Source organism: Anolis carolinensis, chromosome 2, assembly GCF_035594765.1.
Source record: "Anolis carolinensis isolate JA03-04 chromosome 2, rAnoCar3.1.pri, whole genome shotgun sequence".
Taxonomy (NCBI): Eukaryota; Metazoa; Chordata; class Lepidosauria; order Squamata; family Dactyloidae; genus Anolis; species Anolis carolinensis.
The window spans coordinates 115,143,770-115,157,645 of NC_085842.1; the positions used below are offsets into that span (position 1 = coordinate 115,143,770).

Below are 13,876 nucleotides of genomic sequence, written 5' to 3' on the forward strand. Positions count from 1 at the left end.
TTGTTGTACAGCCTCACAAGGGGCTGTTTTGGCCCAGGGTGGGTGGCTTTGTGTGTGGAAGGGACTCATGTTGTGCTCCCTCTTAAACCCCCAGTGCTGCATTTGGCATGAATAACAGGAGTTATTGTGTTGTGGAAGCCTTTCAGTGCCAGAATCACTGGGTTGTTGCAAATTTTCTGGGCTGTCTGGCCATGTTCCAAAAGCTTTCTTTCCTGACGTTTCACCCACATCTATGGCAAGCATCCTCAGAGGTTGTGAGGTCTGTTGGAAATGAGGCAAGTGGGGTTTATATATCTGTGGAAGGTCCAGGGTGGGAGAAAGAACTCTTGTCTCCCTGAGGGTTATTATTTCACAAACCCAATCACTCTGGGGGTTGTTCTTAAGCAACACATAGAGTCAGTTATTAAAAAATAAACACTGCTCTGTTCTAGGATGCCATTTTATTAGGCATGAATCACCCCTATGTAACTGACACAAACTGATCAGACCTAAGAGGAAAGAAGGGGAAAAGGTCGCCATTGTGATTATTTGAAGAAGCCAATTGATTCACTCCCCTTTTGTGTTTTAGGTCTCCTTTATATATCTATTTATTATTTGTTTACTGTATTTCTACCCTGCTCTTCTCACCCCGGAGGGGACTCAGAGTGGCTTACGGTTTGGCCACTTGGGTGCCACATTGCCAATACACAGTGTATAAATATGGTACAATACAAATCATAGCACATTTAAGATAAATTACAAGACAAAAATCGCACAAAGCATTATAACATCCGAAAATAAGATATAAATACATATTAAGTGCTAAAAAAAAAACATTTAAAACCGTAGATCATCAGTTTGTGTCAGTTATATAGGGTGGGAAGAGGCCACAAATTAAGAATAATAACAATAATAATAATACATTGCATTTGTTACCCGCTTCACCTCACTGCCCGGGGATCAAGTAAAACAATCACAATTACTTGCAACCATTTCCCATTTCCACCCTGGTTTCCTATCAAGTCTGCTTGATGTAGGGTTGGAAGTGGCCACAAAAAAGGATCACAATGGCAACCCTTTCCCTCTGATCAGTCGCATAGGGATGAATGGGGCACAAAGAAGCACCCTTGCAACCATTCCCCGACCCTCCTTTCCTCGATGTGCGGGCTGCACAGAGTTGGAAAGGGCCACAGAGGGAGGGGGGGGGGCTCACAGCCCTACACACCCCTGGCAGAGCGCGGTTTCCCAGTTACTTACTCCAGGCTACAGCGGGGCGAAGGCAGAGGCGCGGGAGGGGTCGAGGGCGTAGCGGCGGCGCTGCTTTCCTCGGCTTTTCCTGGCTGGTGCTGAACGGACAGCGCTTGGCTCTTCTGCCGCCTGCTTCCAAGTGCCGCTGCAAGCGAATCAGGGAGAGAGAGAGAAAGAGGGAGGAAAGAACAGGAGGGCGGGAGAGAAGAAAGAGAGAGAGAGAGAGAGGCTCGATCGCGCGGCTGCGGCACAAAAGCGCTCCGGAGCTGGGGCGGCGGTGGCGGCGCTCCTTGCGCGGAATCGGGCGCCCCCTGCTGGTGGCCAGAGGAAGCGATGGAGGCAACGAGCGAGCGAGGCCTTTAGCCACAGCGCCACCTGCAGCCCGCTTGCGGAACCGCAGGCTGGGTTTCTTCTCTCTGACGCTGGACCTCGATGGGGGCGCCTATTGCACAAACAAACAGGCACGACTTTGACAAAGAGGGAAACATGCAATATCTGTAACTGTTGCAAGAGAAAGCCTTATTGGAATCTTCCTTGGAGATCCCTCTTCCCGGTGGATTAATGAAAGGCTGAAGAGTGATCTGAGTTGCTGTGAGTTTTCCGGGCTGTATGGCCATGTTCCAGAAGAATTCTCTCCTGACGTTTCGCCCACATCTATGGCAAGCGTCCTCAGAGGTTGTGAGATCTGTTGGAAACTAGGCAAATGGGGGGTTTATATATCTGTGGAAGGTCCAGAATGGGAGAAAGAACTCTTGTCTGTCTGAGGCAAGTGTGGATGTTGTTATTGACCAGGACTGTAGCCAAAGGGAGGGGGCGGGGTTAGGGGTTCAACTCCCCCCCCCCATATTTTTCAGTTTTACAAAAACTGGTTTACTCGTGCATTTTATCTGGTTATCCAAATCCCCATGAGTGTCCACTCATGTCTTTGTCTGTCTTGAGTGTCCACTCAAGTTTATCAATGGTGCCTGATTTCTAAATTATTTTGCATAATGGAACTACTTTTCATGACTGACTAAAAACGTTTCAACCCCCCCCCCCCCCCAATGTTTTTGGCCCTGCAATTCGCCAACTTGATTAGCTTTGAAAAGCCTTGCAGCTTCAAGTCCTGGCTGATTTACTGTCCCGATTTTAGAGTTTTTTAAATACTGGTAGCCAGACAATTTCAACAGAAAGGAGGAAACCATAAAAATGAACACAATCTGGCTGCCAGTTTTTTTTAAAAAACAAAACCTCTAAAATCAGAATAGTAAATAAAGAACAACACTCTGAAAACAGGAGAATTACAGACATGAAACAATCAGGGCCAGCTAACACCTCCCAACAAAGGATTTCCCCAGGCAGAAATCAGCCAGGTTTTGAAGCTGCAAGGCTTTTCAAGGTGCCAATTGCAACATTCATACTTGTCTTCAACAGACAAGAGTTCTTCTCCCACCCTGAACATTCCACAGATACATAAACCTCACTTGCCTGGTTTCCAACAGACCTCAACAACCTCTGAGGATGCCGGCCATAGATGTGGCAAAACGACAGGTGCGAATGCCTCTGGAACATGGCCATACAGCCTGGAAAACTCACAGCAACCCACTGAAGAGTGATTGATTCTTAATTCACTTGAGCCTGATTTGGAACGATAAGGAAGCCAGAGCCCATTTTTAACAAGTATATGAGGAGATGGTATCTCCTGGAAGACAATCTATACATTTTAGGAAATGCAGCATTTATATTTTTTCAAAAAACATAATTTTTATTCAGGAAAACAAGATAAAACAAGCAAATGTTTTTGGGTGCAACACATAAACTACCCAACTATATTTTATCTATTACTACAAGACTGAAAATATGAAACAGGATAACACAAATGAAATACACACATACACAAAACAAGCTTCCCATTCACTATCTGAAGGTTTGTATCTGCCACTAGTCTACTCTCTTTAAATTATATTTCATTGTCATTCTACTTTTGGTAAAAGAAATGCAGCTTTTCTTCTAAAAGCACTATATGTTTGAGGGATGTATGTGGTATTAATGACACGTATTTGTTAAGGAAACTCTGAATACAAGGGGGAAAGGGTCTTACTTAATTGCTTCTGGCTTCCTTCCAAGTGAGCAGGTTTAGGATCAGAGCATGAGATGCCGAGTGTAACTTGCCTGTAAAATAAGATAAGGACTTCCTTTCAGCCTCGCAGTGGAAAAGTCAATAATGTAGCCAGTGCCACAGACATAAAGATGTCAAAGATTATATTTGCTCAGACTTAATCGCTCTTTCCAGCTATTCATCTGTCTTGCTGGACCACATTGCAGCTTAACCCCAAACATGGCAATGTTTAATCAGTCAATAACACAGCTACCAATGTAGCAGGTCATGTAAGAATGGATCTGGACCTCAATGTTGATTTCCAGAGGGCAAAACTGCGGCAAACATGGTAGTCCACAGAACATTAAAAAGAAAGAGCAAGGAAGCTTTTGCCACGTGAGGTTTGCACTAAGGTGTTTCGAGAAAATTTAAGAATCAAGTCTGAAAACACAATTTGTTTTTCCCCTATTTGAAGCCCCTTAAGTGACATACCTTTTAAAAATAGCAAAGATTTGTTTAAAGGGCATATCTTTAAATGGAACATCCAACAATGTAACTTGCATGATTCTTGTGTGTCTCCTTCTGGTATTATCAATTAAAACATGCATGGTTCCTCATCCACCTCCCAGGGATTGCAATTCTTTGCAGTTTTTCAGCTAATCTACATCCATCAGGATTTATCTTGAGTCACTTTCTTGTTACTCAGGCTTCTCACTTGTGAACACCAGTATTTTCTAGACAGTTAAATTAATACCAACTTCTCTTAAATATCCTTAAAGACTGTGGTTTTGGAAAATTTATAATAGAAGAATAAACTTACAGCTTTATATCTTTCTATGCTGTTTATTTGTCTGAAAGGCAGTATCATACATTTCTACATTTCTTGGAAGGATCATTCATCACACAGGCATTACTTAGCCCAGGTACATTGCTTCAGTATATTTTTTTAAAAGAGTCTCTTCTATTTCATACAGACATTTCCAGTCTAGGCCTATATTTATTATTACAAGCTATACATCTTCTAGGCATCTTGCTTAGTTAGACATGACATGGTCTTCAGGCAAAGAACATATCTCAAACTTACAAGATACAAGGTGCTCACAGTACATACTTAGTACTGATATTGGAACAACATCTCACACGATCTCCATTTTGTATTCATCTGTTGAAGAAACGTACACAACTCTAGCAGGCTTCCATGTATGATATTGTACAGCTTATACAGGTTATTCTCAATGTATGTCATTAATTCAGCATAGCCATTGTTTGAAAGTTACAGTGTTATCTATTCTACCAGCATTCTTCATGAAAACATAATACATAGAGAGATTTTACCCATTCTGGGGATTTCAATCAGCCAAACCACCTTGTACCTTTTGGTTCAGTCGCCACATGACTGGCCTCTTTGGAAAAGTCAGAAACAGCCCCCATTTTGCTGGTATTTCTCTCATTTGTAGAGCGCACAAGATTTTGTTAATATCATCTCAGCCTTGAATGGCAAAATATCAAGGACTACTAACTCATAAATGTAGGCTTTCGTCTTTAAGCATGAACAAGGATACTGTTTGATTTCCCCCCTCCTTTACTAGGTTCTTCTATTGGGCTTTTGTCAAAGCCACTACTCTCTGAATGTAATTATGTCCCCCATCGCTCTCAGCTAGACAGTTCTCTTAGTTGGATGACAAAGCTTCACTCTATGCAATTTATTCTTCTGCTGTCGTTTTACCCTGTCACATGTCTTATTATTTCTTAAACATTATATACTTTCATATATTTTCATATTTCATATTATTATTTCTTAAACATTATATACTTTCATATTTCATAGTAGCAGTGTTCTATCCTTCACTTCAGGTAGTGAAATTAGCTATATCTATCTATTAGGTATGTGTGATCCATGAAAAAATTGGTTCTGAACTCAGTTTGAAATAGGGGGTGCTGGCGCTTCATTTCTAAAGTCATTTCCAAACTTTGAAGCAAAAAAAATCAAAACTTTACAAAAAAATTCTGAATATTTGTAATTAATTTATTAATGATAGGCCCGCATGCGCAATAGCGAAAAACAGCACTGAGGGTGGAACTTTAGAGGACTCTCCCGCCCTCATTTTGAGCTATCCTGATCAAACTTGCTACAGTGGTAGAACACATTTACCACTACTAGCCCACCAAATTTCAGAACATTTCCCTTATCCTCTGATTTTTGGCAAATTTTCTTAGTTTATATAAAAATCATTTTTTAATAATTGCAAAAATCTGTTCCTGGTTTGAAAGTCTTATTTTCTGTTTCATTGGGTTGCCTTTACTTTGAAAGTCCTTGTTCTACTTCAGAAATTTTGTTTTTGGTGGCTGAAACTGTGAAATTGGTGGACAGTGGACACCCAGCAAACCATAATGTGCTATCATAGCACGATGTCCCTTGCACAAAGACAAAGTCCTGTCAGTGTAATAAAGTTTTGCCATGTTTTTGTAACAGAATTAATTAGGAAGTTACCAGGAAAGAAATCATAGCACACCATCAAACCACTCCCGACAGATGCCCATTGGCCTCAGAATAAGGAAATCTGTTCCTGGCTTGAAAGTGTTATTTCCCATTTCACAGGGCTTTTTGGGGCTGAGAATTTGTGACTTGAACCCTGAGGGCTTGAACCTAAAGAAGGATTCAGCTATGTGTAACCTGGCTGGGGTCCCCAGACTTAGGGAATCCACTCCAGCAGAGAGGGTTTCTGGAAATGAGTCCCATGCAGTGCTTTGAGGAGGCCAAACAAACAAACCCAAGAGGGGGAGAGGGTTTGAACCCAAAAAAGGATTCAGCTATAACTTGGCCAGGTTCCCCAGACCTAGAGCACCCAGCTAATTTGGCCTCTGTGAGTGATGGAACATATAGTGCCAGAGGAGGCCAAACAAAGAAACACACAAAGCAAGAGAGGCAGGGCCTTGGTTGAACCCAGCTAATTTTGCTTCTGTGAATGATGGGACATGCAGTGCCTTGAGGAGGCCAAGCAAGCAAGCAAACAAACATAAAAGCCCTTTCCTCTAGTACCAAGATACCACCCCCACTTTTTTAACCCAAAAATAAAAGCTTGTTCTAGCTGCTTGTGCTGGATTTTAAAATGAAATGTGTCAGATACTTAAAGTAACTTTGCCCTACCACCACCACCAAGCAACAATGCCCACTTTTTTATCCAAAATATAAAAGCTCCTAGCTGCTTGCATGATTTAAAAATAAAATGTGTCAGATCTTAAAGTAAGTTTCCCCCTCCCTACCTCCATCTTTTTCCTCAAAAATCGAACGTTTCTTCTTTTGCTTCTTTAATATAGAATTTTAAATAAAAAGACCTCCTTTCCCACCCTTTTCTTCTTGGTTAAGTTGTTATTCTTTTAATGGCTGCCCCTGGCCCCAATACAACAGGCCAGGCAGGCAATCAGTCAGGCAGCAAAAGGGAAAGACCAGCTGGCAGCCGCAGCAAAGCCAACCTCTCCCTCCAACCTCTCGAAGAAGCAGAGGCAGCAGGAGGACATTTTTGCTCCCTGGCTTCAGGTAGGATTTGGCTAAGATTTGGCTAAGATTTTAAACTGAGTGTGGGCTTGGCTCCTGTGGTCAAAGTCTAACTGTTGTGTGACTGTTGTGTTGAAAGAGAGCCAGGTACTTAAGTTGATTGACAGCAGGCATTGTCCCCTGTTAATTGAGTTTCTGGGAAAGCTTTATTTGCCAGTGTCGCGCACGAAAAAGGCACCTTTACTAACTATCCTTTGCAGTACATACAGGAAACAAAGCAACATAAACAAATACACAAAGAGGTGGTTTGTTGCAGTTTGCACATAAAGTGCGTGCATATTACTTAACTGTACATAGATCCCACTTGGCCACCACGCTCACCAAGAGATGCAACAAAAGCAAAACATTCCCATCACATGCACCAGCTGTGGCATGTTCTGCTTTTTCACACAAAAACTAGACAACTACATCTGCTCCAAATGCAAACAGATGACTCTGATGGAGCAGAGGATCCAACAGCTCGAGCACCATATTAAGACCCTTAAGGACATTCAGGCACTCGAGCTCTTCTTGGACACTGCAGAACACGCTGCTGTAGATCAGCAGCCTGCATCACACCAACACCACCAAGACCATGATCAGGAACCTTATGGGGAGATCAACTCAAAGGTAGACAACCCTCAGGCTTGGAAGGAGGTCACCCATAGAAGGAGACGCAGGACCAGGCAGCCTCCGCAGAACTCCTCTGCTCAGCTGCATTTACACAACAGATTTGAAATTCTTACATCATTAACATACAATCAGGAAACACATCTTGTGGAGGACCACAGTTTCTTAGATACCACTCAGTGGACCACCCTGGATCAATGCGCAGGGGATAGCCCTGACGGGGACAGTGCATCACCACAGTCACACTTATGTAATCATGCAAATGCTCCATCCCCAATCATAGACCAGGAGCAACAGGAACATCCTTGGTGAATGCACTGGGGATGTTGAGGAGGAGGACAACACTTTACACCTACATGATTCACTTCAACAGGAACACTCTTCAGGGGACATACACACTGTCTTGCACAAAAGGGACCCTGTCAATCCTCAAAGGAAACAGGTCTTGGTAGTAGGTGACTCCCTCCTTAGAGGAACGGAAGCCATCATTTCCAGACCGGATGGGATGGCTCGAGAAACATGCTGCCTCCCGGGGGCAAAAATACACCATATCACTCAGAGGCTCAGCAGGCTCCTAAAGCCCCATCGCCCTCCCCACCTTATGTTGATACATGTAGGTACCAATGACACCGCTAGGCATACTTTTCAAAAGATCACAAATGATTTTCGAGCTCTGGGAACAAAGCTAAAACTGTATAATGTACATGTGATCTTTTCATCCCTCCTCCCTGTTGTAGGACACGGCTCTACAAGGGCCGGAAAAATAGTACAGGTCAATAACTGGCTCAGAAAATGGTGTCAAGAGGAGCATTTTGGCTTCCTTGACCATGGTCTACTCTTCCAAGAGGATGGACTACTGGCAAGCGATGGGGTGCATCTCACACAAGTAGGAAAACATCTTTTTGCACACAGACTCACAAACCTCATCAGGCGCACTTTAAACTAGATCCACTGGGGGAGGGGAACAACAGCCTGGTGAACAATATATTACCCACGACCACAGGGAACCGCCGAAAGGCTAAACGGAGGGCTGCACAAACACAGCAAGGACCAAGTACAGAGAGCACAATAATCCCAAATAAACAGTTCGAGGGGAAGTCACAGGGGCTTACATGTCTTTACACTAATGCTCAGAGCATGGGAAATAAGCAAGACGAACTCCAACTCCTAGCACAGCACCACACATACGATGTCATAGGCATCACTGAAACCTGGTGGGATGACTCCCATCACTGGAATTTAACCATTGAGGGCTATAACCTCTTTCACAGAAATAGAACAAAGGGGAGAGGAGGGGGAGTAGCTTTATATGTCAAAAACAGTTACGTTGCAGAAGAAATGCAAGACTGTAATCCGGGAAACCAGCTTGAAAGCATCTGGATAAGAATCAAGGGAACCGGGACTCAAAAAGATCTTGTCGTGGGTGTCTACTACAGACCTCCGAGTCAGGATGAAGGACTTGATGAAGCCTTCTGTCAACAGCTGACCAAACAGGCACAAAGAAGAGATATAGTAGTCATGGGCGATTTCAATTATCCCAATATCTGCTGGAAAACAAACTCAGCCAAGAGTACAAAGTCCAACAAATTCCTCACTTGCCTTGCAGATAATTTTATGGTCCAGAAGGTAGAAGAGGCAACAAGGGGATCAGCAACTCTTGATCTAATCTTAACAAATGTGGAAGACCTGATCAATACAGTTGAAGTGGTTGGATCCTTAGGGGCAAGTGACCATGTGCTCCTGCAGTTTGCAATACAAAGGAATGCTGAAACTAAGACAAGTCAAACATGCTTTCTGGACTTTAAGAGAGCTGACTTCCAAAAAATGAAGGAATTACTGAGCGGCATTCCATGGACGCCGATATTAAAAAACAAGGGAGTTAAGGATGGATGGGAGTTTTTCAAAAGTGAAATACTCAAGGCGCAAATGCAAACAGTGCCAACAAAGAAGAAAAATAAGACAAGTGCAAAGAAGCCAGAATGGATGTCCAAAGAACTTCTAACTGAGCTAAAGCTCAAAAGTGACATGCACAAGAAGTGGAAAAGGGGAGAAATCACCAAAGAAGAATTCAAACGTATAGCCAACACCTGTAGGGAAAAGGTTCGCAAGGCTAAAGCGCAAAATGAGCTCAGGCTTGCCAGGGACATAAAAAACAACAAAAAAGGCTTTTTTGCTTACGTTGGTAGAAAAAGGAAGAAAAAGGAGGCGATAGGGCCATTGCAAGGAGAAGATGGGGTGATGGCGACAGGGGACAGGGAAAAGGCAGAACTGCTCAATGCCTTCTTTGCATCGGTCTTCTCAGAAAAAGAAAGCCATCTTCAACCTCAGCAACACGGAATGGACAAAGGATTGGGGGAAATCCAACCCCAAATAGGGAGACACGTTGTCCAGGAACACCTGGCCTCTCTAAACGAATTCAAGTCCCCAGGGCCAGATCAGCTACACCCAAGAGTACTGAAGGAACTAGCGGAAGTTATTTCAGAACCACTGGCAATTATCTTCGAGAGTTCTTGGAGAACGGGAGAAGTCCCAGCAGATTGGAGGAGGGCGAATGTGGTCCCTATCTTCAAGAAGGGAAAAAAGAACGACCCAAATAATTACCGTCCGGTCAGCCTCACATCAATACCAGGCAAAATTCTGGAAAAGATCATTAAGGAAGTGGTCTGCGAACACTTAGAAACAAATGCGGTCATTGCTAATAGTCAACACGGATTTACCAAAAACAAGTCATGCCAGACTAATCTGATCTCTTTTTTCGATAGAGTTACGAGTTGGGTCGATACAGGGAATGCTGTGGATGTAGCGTACCTGGATTTCAGTAAGGCCTTCGACAAAGTCCCCCACGACCTTCTGGCAAACAAACTAGTAAAATGTGGGCTAGACAAAACTACGGTTAGGTGGATCTGTAATTGGCTAAGCGAACGAACCCAAAGGGTGCTCACCAATGCGTCGTCTTCATCATGGAAAGAAGTGACAAGTGGAGTGCCGCAGGGCTCCGTCCTGGGCCCGGTTCTGTTCAACATCTTTATTAACGACTTAGACGAAGGGCTAGAAGGCACGATCATCAAGTTTGCAGACGACACAAAACTGGGAGGGATAGCTAACACTCCAGAAGACAGGAGCAGAATTCAAAACGATCTTGACAGACTAGAGAGATGGGCCAAAACTAACAAAATGAAGTTCAACAGGGACAAATGCAAGATACTTCACTTCGGCAGAAAAAATGGAAATCAAAGATACAGAATGGGGGACGCCTGGATTGACAGCAGTGTGTGCGAAAAAGACCTTGGAGTCCTCATGGACAACAAGTTAAACATGAGCCAACAATGTGATGCGGCTGCTAAAAAAGCCAATGGGATTCTGGCCTGCATCAATAGGGGAATAGCGTCTAGATCCAGGGAAGTTATGCTCCCCCTCTATTCTGCCTTGGTCAGACCACACCTGGAATACTGTGTCCAATTTTGGGCACCACAGTTGAAGGGAGATGTTGACAAGCTGGAAAGCGTCCAGAGGAGGGCGACTAAAATGATTAAGGGTCTGGAGAACAAGCCCTATGAGGAGCGGCTTAAAGAGCTGGGCATGTTTAGCCTGCAGAAGAGAAGGCTGAGAGGAGACATGATAGCTATGTACAAATACGTGAAGGGAAGTCATAGGGAGGAGGGAGCAAGCTTGTTTTCTGCTGCCCTGCAGACTAGGACACGGAACAATGGCTTCAAACTACAGGAAAGGAGATTCCACCTGAACATCAGGAAGAACTTCCTCACTGTGAGAGCTGTTCGACAGTGGAACTCTCTCCCCGGGGCCGTGGTGGAGGCTCCTTCCTTGGAGGCTTTTAAGCAGAGGCTGGATGGCCATCTGCCGGGGGTGCTTTGAATGCGATTTCCTGCTTCTTAGCAGGGGGTTGGACTAGATGGCCCATGTGGTCTCTTCCAACTCTACTATTCTATGATTCTATGATTCTATGATTCTCCCAGCCCTGAATGTGAGCCTCATAGTTTGCACAGGCGCTTTTCAGGGAGGACATACAAACCGCTCCCCTTTCATAAACGTGCAAAATGATTGGTCAGGGAGGCAAGCCCAGGCTAGGCTGATCCTCCCTGAAACCCAAATTTCGTTGCATCCAAAATGCTTCCTCATTTTACGATCATATTTCTGAGCCCATTGAATGAATGGGCTCTAACGCTTCAAAATTGCGGTATTTTTCCGAAGCGCTAATGCACGTTGGAACCCCATTCACAAATCAAAACAAATACGATTTTTTTCCGATTTATGACGATTCCAATTAATTCGCCCATGCCTACTATCTGTCTATCTGTACACGCACACACATAAAATATAATATCCCATACTCCGTACAATTCAGTAACTTGAACTTTGTGAGAAACCGTTATGTAGATGGTGGAATCTCTCCTTGGCGCAAAAAAAAAAAAAGTTGTATTGAATGACAAAGCTCATGTAGACAGGACTTTCCAAGGATGCAGATTCGTTTTACTGATCTGTGGAGGCATAGAGAGAACAGGACTATGTAGATGGTGAAGAGATCATCAGAATTCAAGAATGGTGATGCAAGATATGCTATCATTCTGAATTTTTTGCACGCACACACACAGTTTGTGAACATTTTGAAATTCTAAGGAGAAAATTAAGAAAAGTAGTCAGCAAGGTCATTCCTTTATTTCTTGCCATCATGGTATCTGGCTAAAATAAGCAATGAGAGTGGGGGAAAGAGAGGACAAAACTCATTATCTTTCAGATACCAGAGGATGCCTGCCTCCTCTCTACTTATAACCAGACAAAATATCCACTTCATTACATATGAGGCCTGAATGCAATTTGTCAGTTAAAAAAACAATTAGCATCATTATTACTTTGGTGGCCAGAACCACACATGTAGCAACATTCTTTGTTTTAGAAGGAAACAAGAGTGCTGTAATCTCCGAAGAGAAAATTAATTTATAACTTTCTCCTTGAGGGAGAGGAAGCCCCTGCAGCTATTTCACCAAGTTTAAAAGGTTGTTTTTAGGGTTGAAACCCCTTCTCTTTGAAACTTGCCAAATCAATTCTTTGTGATTTATATGAAGTAGCAGTAATGAGTTTGTATAAACTGGGTACTTCATGTTTAAAGCTGTCAGCAATGCCCAGAGACTGAGCACAAGTGATATCTCAGTAGGGATACCATTAAGACTGCAGAAGGCAAAGCAAGCTGGAAACAACAAATCAAAGAGAAACTTGTAGGTTTTATTGCATATTAGACATAATCTGACATATCCACCCACACAAGGCCAATTTATGCAACTGAGGATTCTATGGGAACAACATCAAATGTTCCTTTCTGCTGAAAGAAATTTGTGTCCTCTTATTCTTTTATTAAAGCTTTACAGTATATAACTTTTTATTTTTTATGGGAACTAGATTACAGGTGAATTCTTGCTTTCACTGTCTCTTGCAATAATCATACATATTTAAGGGGTTTGGCCCACCTATTTCAGGTGCATTTTGCCTTAGGTATTCAGATCATTAAGCCAACAGTGGAAGAGTGGGATCCAGAAGAATTGGGAATGCAGCCCTCCATATCAACCCACAACCCTCCAAAACCAGGCTTGAAAATCTTGGAAATCTTCCGGAGACAATTTCTGCATCACAGAGAACTAAGTTGGGGGAGGAAAAATAGGGGAGTGGATTTTATGCTATGGCTGCCAGCAAAACATTTATTTACACCTTTCTCTCTGCAACACACAAGAGCAAATTGTCAGTGCAACCAACATGCTTGTCCTCCATTAGATTACCTTGAATATTATATTTCCCTAGTACTTCTAGGCAGGAAGCCCATTTTCTCTATTCCTGCAAATGTTTAAAACTCCAAGCACATATTGTCTTTATTGTATGTATTTCTGAAAATAAAACTATAGTTACATTGGCCACATTGAGCAGCAATCTGAAATGGCTATACAGGCTCATGTTTATGTCAGCAAAACAACAGGTATGACAATCTTGTTATATCTTAACAAAACCCGAAGACTTTCTATCCCGACTTCAAAAAATACTTATAAACACACAGACATACACAAACGATTGCTCTATCTATATATATAAAAGGGTAATGAAATTTCAGCCTAGGACAAAACAACAAAACTACACATCCCAGAAACACTAAACTTGGCAGCATAACCCCACATTCATGCCTCTACGTTCATACAACAAAAAGAAAAGAAAAAGAAAATCCTAATTAGAGGGAGAGGAATAATTGTTTTTATCCAACTACTGCCAGTTAAAAGGCTAAGCTCTGCCCACTTGGTCTCCTAGCAACCCACGCAGCCCAGGGGACAGGCAGAGTTAGGCCTCACTTAGGCCTCTTCCCCACTGCCTATAAAATACAGATTATCAGATTTGAACTGGATTATATGGCA

General features: G+C 42.9%; 1 protein-coding gene across 1 annotated transcript in view; it reads right to left on the reverse strand.

Moving 5' to 3' along the window:
• nsg2 (neuronal vesicle trafficking associated 2) overlaps nt 1-1,490 on the reverse strand; it is a 77,897-nt gene extending 76,407 nt beyond the window's left edge. Inside the window, exon 1 of the mRNA XM_003217440.4 lies at nt 1,237-1,490. The gene's annotated coding sequence lies outside the window, so the exon portion shown is untranslated. The remainder of the gene's footprint in view (nt 1-1,236) is intronic.
• Between the last annotated feature and the right edge of the window lie 12,386 nt (nt 1,491-13,876).